General features: G+C 38.4%; 1 protein-coding gene across 7 annotated transcripts in view; it reads right to left on the bottom strand.

Annotated features, from left to right (window-relative positions):
• NUBPL (NUBP iron-sulfur cluster assembly factor, mitochondrial) overlaps window positions 1–21,997 on the bottom strand; it is a 290,082-nt gene that overhangs the window by 193,120 nt on the left and 74,965 nt on the right. Inside the window, exon 2 of one of the 7 annotated variants that reach the window (XM_034937398.3) lies at window positions 4,140–4,204. The exons of the other annotated variants lie outside the window; for them this stretch is intronic. The gene's annotated coding sequence lies outside the window, so the exon portion shown is untranslated. The remainder of the gene's footprint in view (window positions 1–4,139; window positions 4,205–21,997) is intronic. 7 annotated transcript variants of the gene reach the window in all.

The following is a 21,997-nucleotide window of genomic DNA, read 5'->3' as shown; positions in this document are numbered from 1 at the left end:
TTCTTCATTAAGTGCCATATTCTTTTCACATACATATCCAAGAAGCAGGAGGTTTACAGTTACTCCAACATACATGAGATTAATAGATAACACACAGTTGAAAGGTTAGCTAATATGAAAACAGGTTTCTTTCTATTGCTTGAAGATGCCCAGACAATTTCCCTGGAATGATTTAACAGTGTTCTGATATATCAAGTTACTCTGTAATTAATATGAATCATCTTTTAAACAGTAGTTGAATTTTTTTGTTTGTTCTGACATATCTTTTAGGTAGATTTCTGTTATTCTCAATCTTTCTGTTTATAGGGGACATTTCCAGCCTTATCAAATTCATATGATGTATAAGACTATTTTTCTTCTATTAGTTCTGACTTCTAAAATTCTCAAGTTTTTGAAGTAGCAAATTCTCAAGTTTTTGAAGTAGCATTTTTAAGTAGCAACAGTAAGCTACAAGTACAAGGAATTCAAGAGCTGGAATTTAAAACTCACTAGCAATACATACCCATGAGTAGTAAAAAAGAAGAGTGTTGAGCAGCAAGTTAGAAAAATATGAATGACATACTGAGATAAGAAAAAGATATCTATAACAAGGGCTAAACACAAAATTACACTTGTTATAGTGACCAAAATGCCTGTTCATGTGTATATTATGAAGCAAGAAAAAACCTGTTTAAGGCTTTAACCTGTATTAAACATTTTAAAAAGACCAAATTATGACTGCCTGCATAAAAAGACCAAATGAAGGACAAAAATAGAAAATAAATAGAGGTACAGCCAAAGACAAGACACTGGCTTCGGTGTGGCCTTTATAACATTGTGGCTATAAGACTTATATAAACCGAATTTGTTTTGAAAGATAATATACTTACAAATACTTAGAGGCAAACTCTTTTCAATAAACATTGTTTAGATAATAAAAGCCTTACTATATGACCCATTTAGTTACACTAGAGATTTGAAAGCTTATATGAATGGCCCATATATCAGAGTATATAGATAAGAAATCATAGTAAAGAAGTAATAAAAAGCACAGTCATCAATGACTGCCATACCACATTAAACTGGAGGCTGCCCACACAGGTAATAAAACTTTGGAAGTTGGGGGTCTGGTGATTTTGGTTACTGGCTACATTTGAAGTATTTCTAGAACAGTGACTACATTAAAGATTTCATTCTGTGCCATTTAATATTTAGGCAATTATCAATTTATATAATAGCTGTACCGCTAAAAAAGACTGCATAAAAATTACATTTCTTTTAAAAGGAATTTGATTTTAAAGGCTTACTACATAAGACAATTCTTTCTCCTCACTCACTCATTCAACATATTTATTGAGTGCCTTCTATAGGCATACTTTCGTTTTATTTTGCTTTGCCTTATTGTACTTTGCAGTTACTGCATTTTTTACAAATCAAAGGTTTGTGCAACCCTACATTGAGCAAGTCTATTGGTGCCATTTTTCCAATAGCATGTGCTCACTTCATTTCTATATGTCACATTTTGGCAATTCTGACAATATTTCACACTTTTTTATTATTAGTATGTCTATCATGGTGATATTTGATGTTACTACTGTAATTGTTGTGGGGCACCATGAACTGCACCCACATAAGATGCAAACCTATTCAATATATGTTGTGTGTGTGTTCTGACTGCTCGACTGACCAGCCCATCCCCCTATCTCTCTCTCTCTCTCTCTCTCCTCAGGCCTCCCTATTCCTTCAGACAACAATATTGAAATCAGGCCAATTAATAATGCTATCATGGCTTCTAAGTGTTTAAGTGAAATAAAAAGTTATATGTTTCTCACTTTAAATGAAAAGATACACATGATTATGCTTGGTAAGGAAATTGTGTCAAAAACCAAGATAGGCCAAGAGCTAGGCCTCTTGAACCAAACAGCCAAGTTGTGAATGCAAAGGAAAAGTTCTTGTAAGAAACTAAAAGTGCTACTCCCATGAACACATAAATAAAAAGAAAGCAAAACAGCCTTATCGCTGAGACAGAGAAAGCTTTATTGGTCTGGATAGAAGATCAAACCAGCCACAACATTCTCTTAACCCAGAATGTAATCTAGAATATGGCCCTAACTCTCTTCAATTCTATTAAAGCTGAGAGAGGTGAGGAAGATACAGAAGAAAAGTTGGAAGGTAGCAGATATTGGTTCATGAGGTTTAAGAAAAAAAAAGCCATCTCTATAACACAAAAGTACAAGGTGAAGAAGCAAGTGCTGATGTAGAAGGTGTAGCAAGTTATCCAGAAGATCTAGCTAAGATAATGGAAGGAAGTAGCTAAACAACAGATCTTCAATGTAGATGAAATGGAAGAAGATACCAGGACTTTCACAGCTAGGGGAAAAAAGTTAATGCTTGGCTTCAAACAATAGGCTTACTCTCTTAATAGGGGCTAATGCAGCTGGTAACTTTAAGTTGAATCCAATATTCACTGACCATTTTGAAAATACAAGGGCTTTCAAAAATTATGCTAAATCTACTCTGCCTGTGCTCTATAAATGGAAAAATAAAGCCTGGCTGACAGCATAGCATGGCTTACTAATATTTTAAGCCCACTGTTGAAACCTTTTTGTCACCCAGGCTAGAGTGCAGTGGTACCATCTCGGCTCACTGCAGCCTCAACCTCCTGGGTTCAAGTGATCCTCCTGCCTCAGCACCCAAAGTAGCTGAGACCACAGATGCTCTCTGCCATGTCTTGCTAATTTTTGTATTTTCAGTAGAGACAGGGTTTTGCCATGTTGCCCAGGCTGGTCTCAAACTCCTGAACTCAGGCAATCCACCCGCATCAGCCTCCCAAAGTGCTAGGATTACAGGTGTGAGCCACCATGCCCGGCCAATTCCTTTCAAAATATTACTGCTCATTGACAATGCACCTGGACACCCAAGAGCTCTGATGGAGATGTGCAATCAGATGAATGTTGTCTTCATGCCTGCTAACAAAACATCCATTCTGCAGCCTGTGGATCAAGAAGTAATTTTGACTTTCAAGTCTTATTATTACAGAAATACACTTCATAAGGCTAAAGCTGCCATAGATAGTAATTCCTCTAACGGATCTGTCAATTGAAAATCTCCTGGAAAGGATTCATTATTCTAGACGTCATTAAGAACATTCATGATTCATTGGAGGGGATCAAAGTATCAAAATGAACAGGAGTTAGGAAGAAGTTGATTCCAACCCTCATGGATGACACTGAGACTAGAATTAGAAATGGAGCCTGAAGATGGGACTTAATTGCTGCAATCTCAGGTGAAACAAACAGATAAGGAGTTGCTTTTTATGATAAGCAAAGAAAGTACTTTCTTGAGATGGAATCTACTCTGTGAAGATGCTGTGAACTTTGTTGAAATGACAACAAAAAGTTTAGAATGTTATATAAACTTAGTTGATAAAGCAGTGACAGGGCTTGAGAGAATTGACTCCAATTTTGAAAGAAGTTCTACTGTGGGTAACTGCTAGCAAACAGCATTACATGCTATAGACAAATCATTCATGAAAAGAAGAGTCAATCAATGTGACAAACATCATTTTTGTCTGAAGAAATTGCCATAGCCGGGCCGGGCACAGTGGCTCACACCTGTAATCCCAGCACTTTGGGAGGCCGAGGTGGGTAGATCATGAGGTCAGGAGATTGAGACCATCCTGGCTAACACTGTGAAACCCCATGTCTACTAAAAAATAGAAAAAATTAGCCAGGTGTGGTGGCAGGTGCCTGCAGTCCCAGCTACTCTGGAGGCTGAGGCAGGAGAATGGCATGAACCCAGGAGGCGGAGCTTGCAGTGAGCTGAGATCGTGCCACTGCACTCCAGGCCGGGTGACAGAGTGAGACTCCAACTCAAAAAAAAAAAAAAAAAAAGTTAATTGCCATACCCAACCCAACATTCAGCAACTACCACCCTGATCAGTCAGCAGCAATTCACATGCAGGCAACACCATCCAAAGGCAAAAAGATTACCATTCACTGAGGGCTAATGATCATTATCATTTTTAAGTAATAAAATATTTTTAATTAAGGTACATACATATTTTTAGACATAATGCTATTTCACACTTCATGGACTACAGTATAGTGTAAACATAACTTTTATATGCAATGGGAAACCAAAAAATTCATGTGGCTTACTTTATTGAGACACTTGCTTTATTGTGGTGGTCTGGAACAAGACCTGCAACATCTCTGAGATATACCTGTATGTACCAAGTATGAAGTTTGGTGTTAGTGCTATAGTAGCAAAGAAAAACAGACATAATATCTTCCCCCATGAAATACAAAGTCAATAGGAGAGACAGATACTAACCACACAATTGTTGCGGGAAGTCAGGGACCCTGAACAGAGGAACCAGCTGGAGCCGCAGCAGAGGAACACAAATTGTGAAGATTTCATGGACATTTATCACTTCCCTAATAATACTCTTATAATATCTTATGCCTGTCTTTACTTCAACCTCTGAATATAAATTGTGAAGATTTCCTGGACATTTATCAGTTCCCAAATAATGCTCTTATAACTTCTTATGCCTGTCTTACTTTAATCTCTTAATCCTGTTACCTTCATAAGCTGAGGATGTACGTCACCTCAGGACCACTATTGTACAAATTGATTGTAAAACGTGTGTTCGAACAATACGAGATCAGTGCATCTTGAAAAAGAACAGAATAACAGCGATTTTCAGGGAACAAGGGAAGACAACCATAAGGTCTGACTGCCTGCGGGGTCGGGCAGAATACAGCCATATTTTTCTTCTTGCAGAGAGCCTATAAACAGACGTGCAAGTAGGAGAGATATCCCTAAATTCTTTTCCTAGCAAGGAATATAATATTAAGACCCTAGGAAAAGAATTGCATTCCTCGGGGGAGGTCTATAAATGGCTGCTCTGGGAGTTTCTGTCTTATGCAGTTGAGATAAGGACCGAAGTACGCCCTGGTCTCCTGCAGTACCCTCAGGCTCACTAGAGTGGGGAAAAACCCCACCCTGGTGAATGTAAGGTCAGAACAGTTCTCTGCTCTCAAACCCTGTTTTCTGTTGTTTAAGATGTTTATCAAGACAAGACGTGCACAGCTGAACATAGACCCTCATCAGTAATTCTAATTTTGCCCTTTGCCTTGTGATCTTTGCTTTTGTCCTTGCCCTGTTTCCTCAGAAGCATGTGATCTTTGTTCTCTTTTTGCCCTTTGAAGTATGTGATCTTTGTGACCTACTTCCCGTTCGTACACCCCCTTCCCTTTTGAAGTCCTTGATAAAAACCTGCTGGTTTTGCGGCTCAGGTGGGCATCACAGTCCTACTGATACGTGATGTCACCCCCAGAGGCCCAGCTGTAAAATTCCTCTTTTTGTACTCTTTCTCTTTATTTCTCAGACCGGCTGACACGTAGGGAAAATAGAAAGAACCTATGTTAAAATATGGGGGGTGAGTTCCCCCAGTACACAATCACTAGATAAATGTAAATTTGTAACCGAAACTAGTGCTATGAAGGAAATTATAGGATTTGGCCTTGTCACAGGGTCTTTGGTACAAAGGAAAACCTCTCCATAATTTAAAAACGCAACTCACAAACTTGATGGTTTTATAAATTTTGGTTTTTATATATTGATGTCTTTAAAATCAGGGCACACATATTAGAAATGTTATTACTTTATATAAATGCCATCATTTAAAGAAAAAGCAACTTTATTTTTTAATCATTTTTAATTGACAAAATTTATATATATTTATGGTATACAAAGCAATGTTCTCATATATGTATATACTATGGAGTGATTCAATCAAGCTTATTAATATAAGCTTGTCAATTTTTTGTGGTGAGAACACTTAAAATGTACTCTCTTAGCAATTTTCAAGTGCACAATGCATTATTATTTTAACTACAGTCCCCACGCTGTACAATGGCTCTCCTCAACTTATTTCTCCTACCTAACTGAAACTTTGTGTCCTTTGGCCAATATCTCCCCATTCTCCCATTTGGAACCCCTGGTAACCACCATTCAACTCTCTAATTCTCTGAGTTCCACTTTTTTTAGATTCCGCACATAAGTGAGATCACATGATATTTGTCTTTCTATGCCTGGCTATTTCATTAAGCTTAATGTCTTCCAGCTTTACTCATATAGTTGCAAATGACAGAATTTCTTTCCTTTATGAGGCTGAGTAGTATATATATGATATATTCTGTATATATATCACATTTTCTTTATCCATTCATTCAACCACATTTTCTTTATCCATTCATTCAACCACATTTTCTTTATCCATTCATTCATTGATGGACACTTAGTGATGTTGAGCATTTTTTCATGCACCTATGGGTCATTTGCATGTCTTCTTTTGAGAAATGTCTATTCAGATCCTTTGCAGATTTTTTTTTTTTTTTTGAACAGAGTCTCGCTCTGTTGCCCAGGCTGGAGTGCAGTGGCACTATCTCAGCTCACTGTAAGCTCTGCCTCCCAGGTTCATGCCATTCTCCTACCTCAGCCTCCTGAGTAGCTGGGACTATAGGCACCCACCACCACACCTGGCTAATTTTTTTGTATTTTTAGTAGAGATGGGGTTTCACCATGTTAGCCAGGATTGTCTCGATCTCCTGACCTTGTGATCCGCCTGCCTCAGCCTCCCAAAGTGCTGGGATTACAGGCGTGAGCCACCACGCCCGGCCGCACATTTTTCAATACAGTTATTTGTTTTCTTGCTATTAAGTTTCTTAAATATTTTGGATATTAACCCCTTATCAGATGTGTGGTTTAAAAATACCATCTACCATTCCATAGGTTACAAAAGAAAGAAACTTTAAATGTGTATTACACAATACCTGAGATAACCCATCCTTAAAAAAAATGTGATTCATGCTAAAAAACCTAAGATAAAATTTGAGAAGTAATTTCACATTTCAAAAAATATCCAAAGATCTGGGCAGGGTGTGGTGGCTCACTCCTGTAATGCCAGCACCTTGGAAGGCCAAGAAGTGTGGATCACTAGAGGCCAGGAATTTGAGACCAGCCTTAATCCCAGCTACTCAGTTGGCTGAGGCACAAGAATTGCTTGAACCCAGGCGGCAGAGGTTGCAGTGAGCTGAGATCCTGCCACTGCACTCCAGCATGGGCAACATAGCAAGACTCTGTCTCAAAAAACAAAAAAAAATCCAAAGACGTGGAATAGTATCTGCTATAGTTTAGATACTGGCCTCTCCAAATCTCATGTTGAAATGTGATCCCCATCATTAGAGGCAGGGATTAATGAGAGGTGTCTGGGTTGTGCGACAGATCCCTCATGAATGGCTTGGTGCTATCCTCATGGTAATGAGTAAGCTCTATCTCTGTTAGTTCCTATGCGTGCTGGTTGTTAAGAAAGAGCCTGGCACCTTGCTGCCCTCCTTGATTCCACCCTCATGATGTGATCTCTGCATATACCAGTTTCCCTTCCTTTACCATGAGTAGAAGCAGCCTAAGGCTTTCACTAGATGCCCAATCTTCCAGCCAGAAAAATCATGAGCCAAATACACCTTTTTTCTTTATATATTACCCAGCCTCAGGAATTCTTCTATAGCAACTTAAATGGACTAAGACAGTGTCAATAATTTAAAGCCGCTTTTAAACACAGGCATTTTAATTACATTTCTCCTTCAAAGAAGTAGCTAATAGACATTAAGTATGAAGACAGTATTTTTTCAATGAAAGCCATTCCCGGGGCCAGGTGCGGTGGCTAACGCCTGTAATCCCAACACTTTGGGAGGCCGACATGGGTGGATCACGAGGTCAGGAGATTGAGACCATCCTGGCTAACATTGTGAAACCCTGTCTCTACTAAAAATACAAAAAATTAGCCGGGTGTGGTGGCGGGCGCCTGTAGTCCCAGCTACCTCGGAGGCTGAGGCAGGAGAATGGTGTGAACCCGGGAGGCGGAGCTTGCAGTGAGCTGAGACTGCGCCACTGCACTGCAGCCTGGGTGACACAGCAAGACTCCGTCTCAAAAAAAAAAAAGAAAGAAAGAAAGAAAGCCATTCCCAAAAGAAGCTTATTTAGTTAGGCTCTATCTTTACACACATATGCAATTACTTGAACTTATATCAATACAAACTAATTCATGTCTTATCAACTTTCTCTGTATACATGGCTAATATTTTTGACAACATGATTATCCCTGAAAAAGTGAATCTTGGGAGGCTGAGGCAGGCAGATCACCTGAGGTCGGGAGTTTGTGACCAGCCTGACCAGCATGGCAAAACCCCATCTCTACTAAAAATACAAAATTAGCCGAGCATGGTGGCACATGTCTGTAATCCCAGCTACTCAGGAGGCTGAGGCAGGAGAATCACTTGAACCTGAGAGGTGGAGGTTGCAGTGAGCGGAGATCGCTCCATTGCACTCCAGCCTGGGCAACAAGAGTGAAACTCCGTCTCAAAACAAAAAAAAGTGAATTTTTAATTTGAATCTCCTAAAGGCAAAGAGCTAAGGGTGTTAAAGTCTAATGGAAGATACTATGCAAATATTAAAAAGAGTATTTGCTCCTTCTTGACAACATAAAATGTATACTTAACATTTTTAAAAAATAACTTCAGCAGTCTCAACAGCATGTGCATAATACCTTATCTCCTCATATTTTTAATTTCTGAAATGTCAACTTAGGTGAGACTTTATTATACAAAAATGGTTACTTGTATCAAATATTTAAAGTTGTATGTTTTTAAACTTTTTGCAAACCTCAAAAGTTAAAAGTTCAAAACTCTAAAAGTGCAAAACTTAAAAGTTCATTTCACAAATCTTGTTGTGTATATCATTTATAATTTTACTAGAAAAATATAAACAATTACTTTCACATTTTATCTTCATGTTCAATCAATTCGTTACAGATTAAATTCCCCTAAACAATTATCTTCAATTATAAACCAGTGAAATTAAGTTGCCTAAAACATTTAAAACTAAATTTACAAATCAAATAAATCTGATTTTCTCAAACCTTTCAAATGAGCGACAGGGTAGCCTTGCAAATCTAACAACCAAAATACATAAGCAACTCTTGTAAATTTAATAAGCCAAACTAATAAGTGGAATAAATCCAATTATCTTAAAGGTTCTGACACTGTTTGGAAATTTAACCAAATTATTTTACATCTTTCATATTAAAATCCTCCTAAGTATTGTGTAACAGTGAAGTAAAAAAACAAAACTTGGGGCCAGGAGCATTGGCTCATGCCTGTAATCCCAGCACTTTGGGAGGCCGAGGCAGGCAGATCTTGAGGTCAAGAAATTGAGACCATCCTGTCCAACATGGTGAAACCCCATCTCTACTAAAAATAAAAAAAATTAGCCAGGTGTAGTGGTGGGCACCTGTAATCCCAGCTACTGGGGAGGCAGAGGCAAGAGAATTGCTTGAACCCGGGAGGCGGAGGTTGCAGTGAGCCAAGATAGCACCACTGCACTCCAGCCTGGCAAAAACACGAGACTGTCTCAAAACAAAAACAAGACTTCGATCCTGAGGACTTTGCAGAATAGAACTAACATATCAGTAGTGAATGGACTGCCTCACTCACGTGAAACAGTAATAAACTATCTTGTTTAACCTACTATTTCATTGGGTTTTCCTTCGCTCACAACCAAATGTGATCATAGTTAATGTATAGTCTATGTTTAATTTAAATTAAATATTTCAAGTTAAAATAACAAAGCTAACAGGGCAGATTATCTGATATGTCTGAAAGGTTTCAAAACACCTTTAACAACAAATACACACATGTAATATCACCATGACTATAAAACTTATTCCCAAACATAATGTTAAAAGTGTTAGTACTGATGGATTTACTTTACATCATAAACATAGGTAGTATGCTTACCAAGATATGGTGTAGGGATATGGATTATCAGTCAGTGCATCAAGACACAGGACCTAGGCGCCTCTTCCAGGAGAGTTCTACCTGACTAGCATGTGAATTTCCTTCTTATGGTACTAGGATTTTTCCAGTTCATGGCTTTTCTTACAACCCAATATATCATACATACTTTTAATTTTTTAAAGCAACCTCTTAATACAACTTTTAATTGCCTGGTTTGAATTGATGATATTCTGTACACCATAGTCAGATTCCACTAAATCTTTTTACTGACTGATTGGACTCTGCCTCCTTTTCTTCTCTTTTTCATCTTGTTCAATATCACAAAGCTAATTCATTTTGCTGACAGAAAAGATACAACAGAAAAATCAGTTTTTAGCTTATTGTTATTACTTTTACAAAATGACAACCAACAATTAGGTATACTATAACTTATGGCTATAAAACAGATTGTTTTGTGTCCACCTTTATTTATTACTTGGCTTTAATGGATGGCTACATGTACAACCTTATTAACCATAAGAAATTAAAAGTAGCCTTTTCCAAAAGGTGACCAGATATCGTGGTAAGGCCAAGAAAACAGTCCACATTTTCAATGGGTACAAATAAGCTAGATAGCCAAAACGGCTGAAAACAGTGAGTTCAAAGTGGACAATCAGTTTCCCCACCATCCTGGGTTCCTTGGCAGAAGATCTGTCCCAGCCTCAACCCACAGGAAGCATCATGAACGCCTAAAGGGAGAAATATCCCTGAGGACAGCCAAAGGCAATGAGGGGAGGTGGGACCACCATCCCTAGCCCTGGAAACTCTGATCTGTAACTCTGTCAAAGGAAATGCCAAATCAGACTGACTGTTCAGCAGCACCACATTGTAGGAGGTGTGTTACACAGGTCCCCTGTGCACAAACCCCTAGCCAGCCTTCCAACATTGCCAGAATATTCCATTTGAGACCTCCCCCATTTGAGATGGGCAGTGCTCTGATCAAATACTGAATACTAGAGCTCAGGCAAACCTGGGCTTAAGGTGCCATTTAGTGCCAAAAAGGGGGCAGCAACCTAACAAGAAAAAAAAGAAATTCAAAAATACAAACTCTAAAGAAACATATCCAATAAAAACCAAAGCAAGCCAGAGACAGAAGACTGGAATAAATAACTAATCCTTCATTGCAAATACATAGATGTACATCCACAAGAAACAGCAAACAGGGAACTGACCTCCTCAAATGGACAAAGCAAGGAACCAATGACTGGCCCTAACAAGATGGCTAAATGTGAGTTTTTGATTGAGAATTCAAAATAGCACTTTTAAGGAAACTCAGTGATCTCCAAGATAACACAGAAAAACAAGTCAGAAATTTAACAGAGAAATTTAACAAAGAGACTGAAATATTAAAAATAAATCAAGCAGAAATTTTGAAACTGAGAAATATGTTTGCTGAAGTGAAAAATTCATTAGAAGCAGTCAGCAGCAGACTGGATCAAGCAAAGGAAAGAATCAGTAAGCTCAAAAACAAGACTATTTGAAAACACACAAAGGAGAAAAAAGAAAGAAAAGGAACAAAGATTGCCTACAAGATATAGAAAATTATCTCAAAAAAAAAACAAATTTGAGAAGTGTTGGTGCTGAAGAGGGAGCTGAGCAAGAGAAAGGGATACAAAGCTTATTTTTTAAAAAAATTAAACATTCCAAATGCTACAAAGATATAAATATCCACGTTCAGGAAGATTAGAGAACACCAAATAGATTCAACCCAAAAAAGACTACCCTAAGGCATATAATAATCAAACTCAAAAAGATCAACGACAAAGAAAGGATACTAAAAGCAGCAAGAGAAAAGAGATAAATAACATATAAAGGAGCTCCAATTCATTTGGCAACACACTTCTCAACAGAAACCATACAGGCCAGAAGGGAAAAGAATAACATTTTCCAAATGCCAAAATTAAAGAAAAAGAACCTGATGGCGAAGCGTGGTGGCTCATGCCTGTAATCCCAGCACTTTGGGAGGCCAAGGTTGAGTGGATCACATGAGGTCAGGAGTTCAAGACCAGCCTGGCCAAAATGGTGACTCCCCATCTCTGCTAAAAATACAAAAATTAGCCAGGCGTGGGGGCGGGTGCCTGTAATCCCAGCTACTTGGGAGGCCGAGGTACAAGAATCGCTTGAATCTGGGAAGTGGAGGTTGCAGTTAGCCAAGATCATGCCACTGCACTCTAGCGTGGGCAGTAGAGCAAGACTCAGTCTCAAAAAAAAAGTGGGGGGGAAGGGCAGGGAAGGGAAGGGGACTTGCCATCCAATAATAGTATATCCAGGAAAGCTATCCTTCAAATATGAAGAAAAGATAGTCTTTCCCAGACAAAGAATGAGAGAATTCACCACCACCAGATCCATCACACAAGAAATGCTAAAGGTTTCTTTCAATCTGAAAGAAAAAACCACTAATGTGCAAAAGAAAACATTTAAAAGTATAAAACCCACTGGTAAGATTAGTACACAGATAACTCCAGGATACTCTATCTAATGCTATAATTATGGTATGTAGTCCACTCATAACTTTAGCATGACGTCTAAAAGAGAAATCTATCGAAAACAGTAATAGCTATAAGAACCTGTTAAGAGACAGGTAAAATAAAAACGTAAAATGACACAACAAAAGTCAAAATGGGGGGGGGGGGTGTAAAGTATAGAAGTTTTAAAAAATTCTTTATTTGTTTCTATTATTTCTTTGTGATCTGACCCAGGTTGTAATCTCTCACTAAAATAGCTTGTTATAAGATGTTTTTTTGCAAGTCTCATACTAACCACATTGCAAAAACCTATAATAAATAAACTAATATTAAAAAGCAACAAATTAAAACATACTACCAGAGAAAACTCAGGGTTAACCACAAAAGAAGACAATAACAAAGGAAGAGAGGAGTTACAAATCAACCAAAAAATAAGAAACAAAATGGCAGTAGTAAAGTCTTTACTTATCATTGAAAACACTGAATGTAAATGGACTCAATTCTCTAATTAAAAGACAAAGTGGCTGAAGAGACAAAGAAATAAGACCCAACTATATGCTGCCTATTAGAAATGCACCTCACAGCTGGGTGCAGTGGCTCACGCCTGTAATCCCAACACTTTGGGAGGCTGAGGTGGGCGGATCACGAGATCAGGAGATCAAGACCATCCTGGCTAACACGGTGAAACCCCATCTCTACTAAAAAATACAAAAAATTAGCCAGGTGTGGTGGCGGGCGCCTGTAGTCCCAGTTACTCGGGAGGCTGAGGCAGGAGAATGGCGTGAACCCAGGAGGCGGAGCTTGCAGTGAGCCAAGATTGCGCCACTGCACTCCAGCCTGGGCGACAAAGCGAGACTCCATCTCAAAAAAAAAAAAAAAAAAGAAAAGAAAAAGAAATGCACCTCACATATAAAGACACACATAAACTGAAAGTAAGGAGATTGGAGAAGATATTCCATGCAATCGGAAACTTTAAAAAGAGCAGGAATACCTATATTTGTATCAGGTAAGATGACTACAAATCATACTGTGCAAAAAAGAACAAACAAGGTCATTCAATAATAATAAAGGGGTCAATTACCAAGAAGATATAATAACTATAAATATCTATGCATCCAATACCCAGTACCCAAGCATATAAAGCAAACATTAATAGATCTAAAGGAAGAGACAGACTGCAATATGGTAATAGTAGGGGATTTCAATACCCTACTCTCAGTAAAGGATGGATCATCTAGATAAAAAATTCACAAACATCAGAGTTAAACTGCACACTAGACCAAATACACTTAACTGACATTTACAGAACATTTCACCCAACAACTGTAGAACATACACTCTCTTTATTGCCACATAAAACATTATCCAGAAGATACCAAATCTTAGGCCACAAAACAAGTCTCAACAAATACAAAAAAGTAGAAATCATATCAAGTATCTTTCTGGACTACAGTGGAATAAAACTAGAAACCACTAATAGGAGAAACCGCAAAAAAAATACACAAACAGATGGAAATTAAACAACATGTCCAGAATGACCAATGGGTCAATGAAGAGATTAAGAAGAAAATTTAAAAATTTCCTGAAACAATTGAAAATGGAAAATGCAGCATACCAAAATCTACGGTACAGGAAAAACAGTATGAAGATGGAAGTCTATAGCAATAAACACCTACATTTTAAAAAAAGAAAGACTTCAAATAAATAACTTAACACAACATATCAATGCATCTCAAGAAACTAAAAAGAAAGAATAAGCCAACCCAAAATTAACAGAAGGGAAGAAATAATAAAGATCAGGGCAAAAATAAATGAAATTGATACTGAAAGAAACCCAGAAGATCAATGAAACAAAAAGTTGATTTTTTAAACAAGACAAGCAAAATTGACAAACCTTTAGCTAGATTAACTAAGAAAAAAGAGGGATGACCCAAAAAAAATAAAATCGGAAACTAAAAAGGAGATATAACAACTGAAACCACAGAAATACAAAGAATCATTTAAAACTATAAGAAACAACAATACACCAACAAATTGGAAAACCTACAAGAAACGGATAAATTGCTGGACACATACAACCTATCAAGATTGAACCAGGGAGAAACAGAAAACTTCAACTAACCAATAAGTAATGAGATCAATGCCATAATAAAGAGTCTCCCACCAAAGAAAAGCCCAGGACCTGGTGGTTCCACTGCTTAATTCTACCAAAAATTTAAAGAAGTAATGCCAATTCTATTCAAACTCTTCAAAAAAAATAAATAAGAGGGAATACTTCCAAATGGATCCTATAAGGCCAGAATTACCCTGATACCAAAATAAAACAAGAACACAACAAAAAGAAAACTATAGACCCAACAACACTAATGAACATAGATGCAAAAATCCTCAACAAAATAGCAGCGAACTGAATTCAACAACACATTAAAAATATCATTCACCATGAATAAGTGGGATTCATCCCAGGGATACAAGAATGGTTCAACATTCGGAAATCAATACATGTAATACATCACATCAACAGAACCAAGAGGAAATATCATGTGATCATTTCAATACATGCTGAAAAGCATTCAATAAAATTCAACATCCCTTTATGATAAAAATCCTCAACAAACTGGGTATGGAAGGAACACACTTCAAAAATAATAAAGGCCATATAACCCACAGCTAACATCACGTTGAACAAAGAAAAAAATGAAAACCTTTCATCTAAGATCTGGAACAAGACAAGATGCCCACTTTCACCACTTGTATTCAACAATAATACTGGAAGTTTTGGTCAGAGTAATGAGGCAAGAGAAAGAGATAAAGCATATACAAATTGGAAAGGAAGAAATCAAACTAGTCTTGCTCACAGATAACATGATATTATACATAGAAAAGCCTAAAAACTCCACCAAAAAACTGTTAGGACAGATAAATAAATTGAGTAAAGTTGCACTACACAAAATCAACATATAAAAATCAGTAGCACTTATATACACCAACAGCAAACAATCTAAAAAAGAAATCAAGAAAGCAGTCCATCTGCAAGAGCTACAAAGAATATAAAATACTTAGAAATCAATTTCACCAAAGAAGTAAAACATCTATTCAAGGAAAACCATAAAACACTGATGAAAGAAACTGAAGAGGACATTTTTACAAAGGGAAGATATTCCATGCTCATGAATTGGAAGAATTAATATTACAGATTCAATGCAATCCCTACCAAATACCAATGACATTCTTCATAAAAATAGCAATAATAATCCAAAAATGTATATAGAACCACAAAAGGCCCAGAGTAGCCAAAACAACCCTGAGCACAAAGAACAAAGATGGATGCATCACACTACCTAACTTCAAAATATACTACAAAGTTACAGTAACCAAAACAATATAGTACTGGCATAAAAACACAGACATAGACCAATGGAACAGAATAGAGAACACATAAATAAATCCACACTCATTTTACAGCCAACTCATTTTCAACAAAGATCCCAAGAACATACACTGTGGAAAGGACAGTCTCCTCAATAAATAGCACTTGGAAAACTAGGTAACCACATGAGGAAGAAAGAAATTAGACCCCTATTTCTCACCATGTGCAAAAATCAAATTAAAACGGATTAAATATTTAAGTGTAAGACCTAAAACTATGAAACTACTAGAAGAAAACATTAAGTAAATGCTCCAGAACGTTAGTCTGGGCAAAGATCTTTAAATGTAAGAACTCAAAAGTACAGGCAACCAAGGCAAAAACAAATGAATGGGATCATACCAAGCTAAAAAGCTTCTGCACAGCTAAGGAAACAATCAACAAGGAGAAAAGACCACCTACAGAATGAGAGAAAATATTTGTAAACTATCCATCTGACAAGGGATTAATAAAGAGAACATATCAGGAGTTCAAACAACTCAATAGTAAAATACTAATAACCTGATTTTTAAATAGGCAAAAGATTTGAATAGATGTTTCTCAAAAGAAGACATATAAAGGCCAACAAGTATATTTTTAAAATGTTCAACATCACTAATCATCAGAGAAATGCAAATCAAAACCACAATAACACAGTTTAAAATGGCCAGTTAAAATGGCTTTTGTCAAAAGGACATGAGGTAACAGATGCAGGTGAGGATGTAAATAAAAGGAAACCCTCCTACAGTGTTGGTAGGAATGTAAATTAGCACAGCCACTATGGAAACTAGTGTGGAGTTTCCTTAAAAAACTAAAAATAGAACTACCATTTGATCCAGCAATTTGACTGCTGGGTATATATCCAAAATAAAGAAAATCAATATATCAAACAGATACTGCACTTCCACGTTTATCAGGGCATCATTCACAAGACCCAAAATACGGAATAAACCTAAGTACTCCTCAATAGGCATATGGATAAACAAAATATTATGCATATATACACAATGGAATATTACTCAGCCATAAAAAAGAATGGAATCCTGTCATGTTCAATAACATGAGTGAAGCTGGAGGTCATTACATTAAGTGAAATAAGCCAGGCCTAGAAAGACAAATATCACATGTTCAGACTCATATGTGGAAGTTAAAAAATATGGATCTGTTGAAGATAAAGAGTAGTAGACTGGTGGTTACCGGAGGCCAAGAAGGGATGAAAAAAGGGGGTAAGGGAGTGATGAAGAGAGGTTCATTAATCAGTACAAATAAATACACAGTTATATAAAAGGAATAAGATTGGCCAGGCGCGGTGGCTCATGCCTGTAATTCCAACACTTAGGGAGGGTGAGGCAGGTGGATCACAAGGTCAAGAGATCAAGACCATCCTGGCCAACATGATGAAACCCCGTCTCCACTAAAAATACAAAAATTAACTGGGCGTGGTGGTGCGCACCTGTAGTCCCAGCTACAGGGGAGGCTAGGCAGAAGAATCACTTGAACCCAGGAGGCAGAGGTTGCAGTGAGCTGAGATCGTGTCACTGCACTCCAGCCTGGTGACAGAGTGGGACTCTGTCTCAAAAACAAAAAGAAAAACAAAAAAACAAAAAGAAATAAGACCTGGTATTCAATAGATCAGTAGGGTGACTATAGTTAACATTAATCAATTGTACAATAGCTAGAAGAGAATAATTCTAATGTTCTTATTAGCATAAAGAAATGGATTTAAGGTGATCGATGTCCCCATTACCCTGATTTGGTCTTTACACATTACATGAGTGTATCAAATTAACACATGTACTCTGAAAATATGCACACGTATTATGTATCAACAAAATAATTAATAAACAGATAAAATTTTTAAATAAATTTTTGAAAAGATTAAGGGAATTTGATGATTAATCTAATTAGTGTTTCTTTTTTTTTTTTTTTTTTGAGACAGAGTCTCACTCTGTCGCCCAGGCTGGAGTGCAGTGGTGTGATCTTAACTCACTGCAACCTCCACCTCCCAGGTTCAAGTTATTCTCCTGCCTCAGCCTCCTGAGTAGCTGGGATTACAGGTATTCACCACCATGCCCTAATTTTTGTATTTTTACTAATTTTTGTATTTTTAGCAGAGACAGGGTTTTGCCATGTTGGCCAGGCTGGTTTCAAACTCCTGCCCTCAAGTGATCCACCCGCCTTGGCCTCCCGAAGTGCTGGGCGCGTGAGCCACCAAGCCTGGCCCCAAAGTGTTTCTTAAGTCTCATAAGTATGGTGGTTAGGTAAGCAAAAGATTAAAGAACTAAAGTAGTGTAAAGAACTGATTTTGTCGGAGGGCAGCCAAGATGGCCGAATAGGAACAGCTCCGGTCTACAGCTCCCAGCATGAGCGATGCAGGAGACGGGTGATTTCTGCATTTCCATCTGAGGTACCGGGTTCATCTCACTAGGGAGTGCCTGACAGTGGGCGCAGGACAGTGGGTGCAGTGCACCGTGCCCGAGCCAAAGCAGGGAGAGGCATTGCCTCACTCAGGAAGCACAAGGGCTCAGGGAGTTCCCTTTCCTAGTCAAAGAAAGGGTGACAGACAGCACCTGGAAAATCGGGTCACTCCCACCCTAATACTGTGCTTTTCCGACGGGCTTAAAAAACGGCGCACCAGGAGATTATATCCCACACATGGCTTGGAGGGTCCTATGCCCACGGAGTCTCGCTGATTGCTAGCACAGCAGTCTGACATCAAACTGCAAGGTGGCAGCGAGGCTGGGGGAGGGGCGCCCGCCATTGCCCAGGCTTGCTTAGGTAAACAAAGCAGCCAGGAAGCTCAAACTGGGTGGAGCCCACCACAGCTCAAGGAGGCCTGCCTGCCTCTGTAGGCTCCATCTCTGGGGGCAGGGCACAGACAAACAAAAAGACAGCAGTAACGTCTGCAGACATAAATGTCCCTGTCTGACATCTTTGAAGAGAGCAGTGATTCTCCCAGCATGCAGCTGGAGATCTAAGAACGGGCAGACTGCCTCCTCAAGTGGGTCCCTGACCCCTGACCCCCAAGCAGCCTAACTGGGAGGGACACCCCAGTAGGGGCAGACTGACACCTCACACAGCCAGGTACTCCTCTGACACAAAACTTCCAGAGGAACGATCATACAGCAGCATTTGCGGTTCACGAAAATCCGCTGTTCTGCAGCCACCGCTGCTGATATCCAGGCAAACAGGGTCTGGAGTGGACCTCTAGCAAACTCCAACAGACCTGCAGCTGAGGGTCCTGTCTGTTAGAAGGAAAACTAACAGAAAGGACATCCGCACCAAAAACCCATCTGTACATCACCATCATCAAAGACCAAAAGTAGACAAAACCACAAAGATGGGGAAAAAATGGAGCAGAAAAACTGGAAATTCTAAAAACCAGAGCACCTCTCCTCCTCCAAAGAAATGCAGTTCCTCACCAGCAATGGAACAAAGCTGGATGGAGAATGACTTTGACGAGTTGAGAGAAGAAGGCTTCAGACGATCAAACTACTTTGAGCTATGGGAGGAAACTCAAACCAAAGGCAAAGAAGTGAAAAACTTTGAAAAAAATTTAGACAAATGTATAACTAGAATAACCAATACAGAGAAGTGCTTAAAGGAGCTGATGGAGCTGAAAGCCAAGGCTCAAGAACTACGTGAAGAATGCAGAAGCCTCAGGAGCCGATCCGATCAACTGGAAGAAAGGGTATCAGTGATTGAAGATGAAATGAATGAAATGAAGCGAGAAGGGAAGTTTAGAGAAAAAACAATAGAAACGAACAAAGCCTTCAAGAAATATGGGACTATGTGAAAAGACCAAATCTACGTCTGATTGGTGTACCTGAAAGTGACAGGGAGAATGGAACCAAGTTGGAAAACACTCTGCAGGATATTATCCAGGAGAACTTCCCCAATCTAGCAAGGCAGGCCAACATTCACATTCAGGAAATACAGAGAACGCCTCAAAGATACTCCTCGAGAAGAGCAACTCCAAGACACATAATTGTCAGATTCACCAAAGTTGAAATGAAGGAAAAAATGTTAAGGGAAGCCAGAGAGAAAGGTCGGGTTACCCACAAAGGGAAGCCCATCAGACCAAAAGCAGATCTCTCGGCAGAAACTCTACAAGTCAGAAGAGAGCGGAGGCCAATATTCAACATTCTTAAAGAAAAGAATTTTCAACCCAGAATTTCATATCCAGCCAAACTAAGCTTCATAAGTGAAGGAGAAATAAAATCCTTTACAGAGAAGCAAATGCTGAGAGACTTTGTCACCACCAGGCCTGCCCTAAAAGAGCTCCTGAAGGAAGCACTAAACATGGAAAGGAATAACCGGTACCAGCTGCTGCAAAATCATGCCAAAATGTAAAGACCATCGAGACTAGGAAGAAACTGCATCAACTAACAAGCAAAATAACCAGCTAACATCATAATGACAGGATCAAATTCACACATAACAATATTAACTTTAAATGTAAATGGCCTAAATGCTCCAATTAAAAGACACAGACTGGCAAATTGGATAAAGAGTCAAGACCCATCAGTGTGCTGTATTCAGGAAACCCATCTCACGTGCAGAGACACACATAGGCTCAAAATAAAAGGATGGAGGAAGATCTACCAAGCAAATGGAAAACAAAAAAAGGCAGGGGTTGCAATCCTAGTCTCTGATAAAACAGACTTTAAACCAACAAAGATCAAAAGAGACAAAGAAGGCCATTACATAATGGTAAAGGGATCAATTCAACAAGAAGAGCTAACTATCCTAAATATATATGCACCCAATACAGGAGCACCCAGATTCATAAAGCAAGTCCTGAGTGACCTACAAAGAGACTTAGACTCCCACACAATAATAATGGGAGACTCTAACTCCCCACTGTCAACATTAGACAGATCAATGAGACAGAAAGTTAACAAAGATACCCAGGAATTGAACTCAGCTCTGCACCAAGTGGACCTAATAGACATCTACAGAACTCTCCACCACAAATCAACAGAATATACATTTTTTTCACCACCACACCACACCTATTCCAACATTGACCACATACTTGGAAGTAAAGCTCTCCTCAGCAAATGTAAAAGAACAGAAATTATAACAAACTGTCTCTCAGACCACAGTACAATCAAACTAGAACTCAGGATTAAGAATCTCACTCAAAACCACTGAACTACATGGAAACTGAACAACCTGCTCCTGAATGACTACTGGGTACATAACGAAATGAAGGCAGAAATAAAGATGTTCTTTGAAACCAACAAGAACAAAGACACAACATACCAGAATCTCTGGGACACATTCAAAGCAGTATGTAGAGGGAAATTTATAGCACTAAATGCCCACAAGAGAAAGCAGGAAAGATCCAAAATTGACACCCTAACATCACAATTAAAAGAACTAGAAAAGCAAGAGCAAACACATTCAAAAGCTAGCAGAAGGCAAGAAATAACTAAAATCGGAGCAGAACTGAAGGAAATAGAGACACAAAATCCCTTCAAAAAATTAATGAATCCAGGAGCTGGTTTTTGAAAGGATCAACAAAATTGATAGACCACCAGCAAGACTAATAAAGAAAAAAAGAAGAATCAAACAGACACAATAAAAAATGATAAATGGGATATCACCACCGATCCCACAGAAATACAAACTACCATCAGAGAATACTACAAACAGCTCTATGCAAATAAACTAGAAAATCTAGAAGAAATGGATAAATTCCTCGACACATACACTCTCCCAAGACTAAACCAGGAAGAAGTTGAATCTCTGAATAGACCAATAACAGGCTCTGAAATTGTGGCAATAATCAATAGCTTACCAACTAAAAAGACTCCAGGACCAGATGGATTCACAGCCGAATTCTACCAGAGGTACAAGAAGGAACTGGTACCATTCCTTCTGAAACTATTCCAATCAATAGAAGAAGAGGAAATCCTTCCTAACTCATTTTATGAGGCCAGCATCATCCTGATACCAAAGCCGGGCAGAGACACAACCAAAAAAGAGAATTTTAGACCAATATCCGTGATGAACATTGATGCAAAAATCCTCAATAAAATACTGGCAAACCAATCCAGCAGCACATCAAAAAGCTTATCCACCATGATCAAGTGGGCTTCATCCCTGCTATGCAAAGCTGGTTCAATATATGCAAATCAATAAATGTAATCCAGCATATAAACAGAACCAAAGACAAAAAGCACATGATTATCTCAATAGATGCAGAAAAGGCCTTTGACAAAATTCAACAACCCTTC

The sequence above is a fragment of the Pan paniscus genome, chromosome 15 (assembly GCF_029289425.2).
Source record: "Pan paniscus chromosome 15, NHGRI_mPanPan1-v2.0_pri, whole genome shotgun sequence".
Classification (NCBI taxonomy): Eukaryota; Metazoa; Chordata; class Mammalia; order Primates; family Hominidae; genus Pan; species Pan paniscus.
This window is presented reverse-complemented; position numbering and strand designations above follow the sequence as displayed.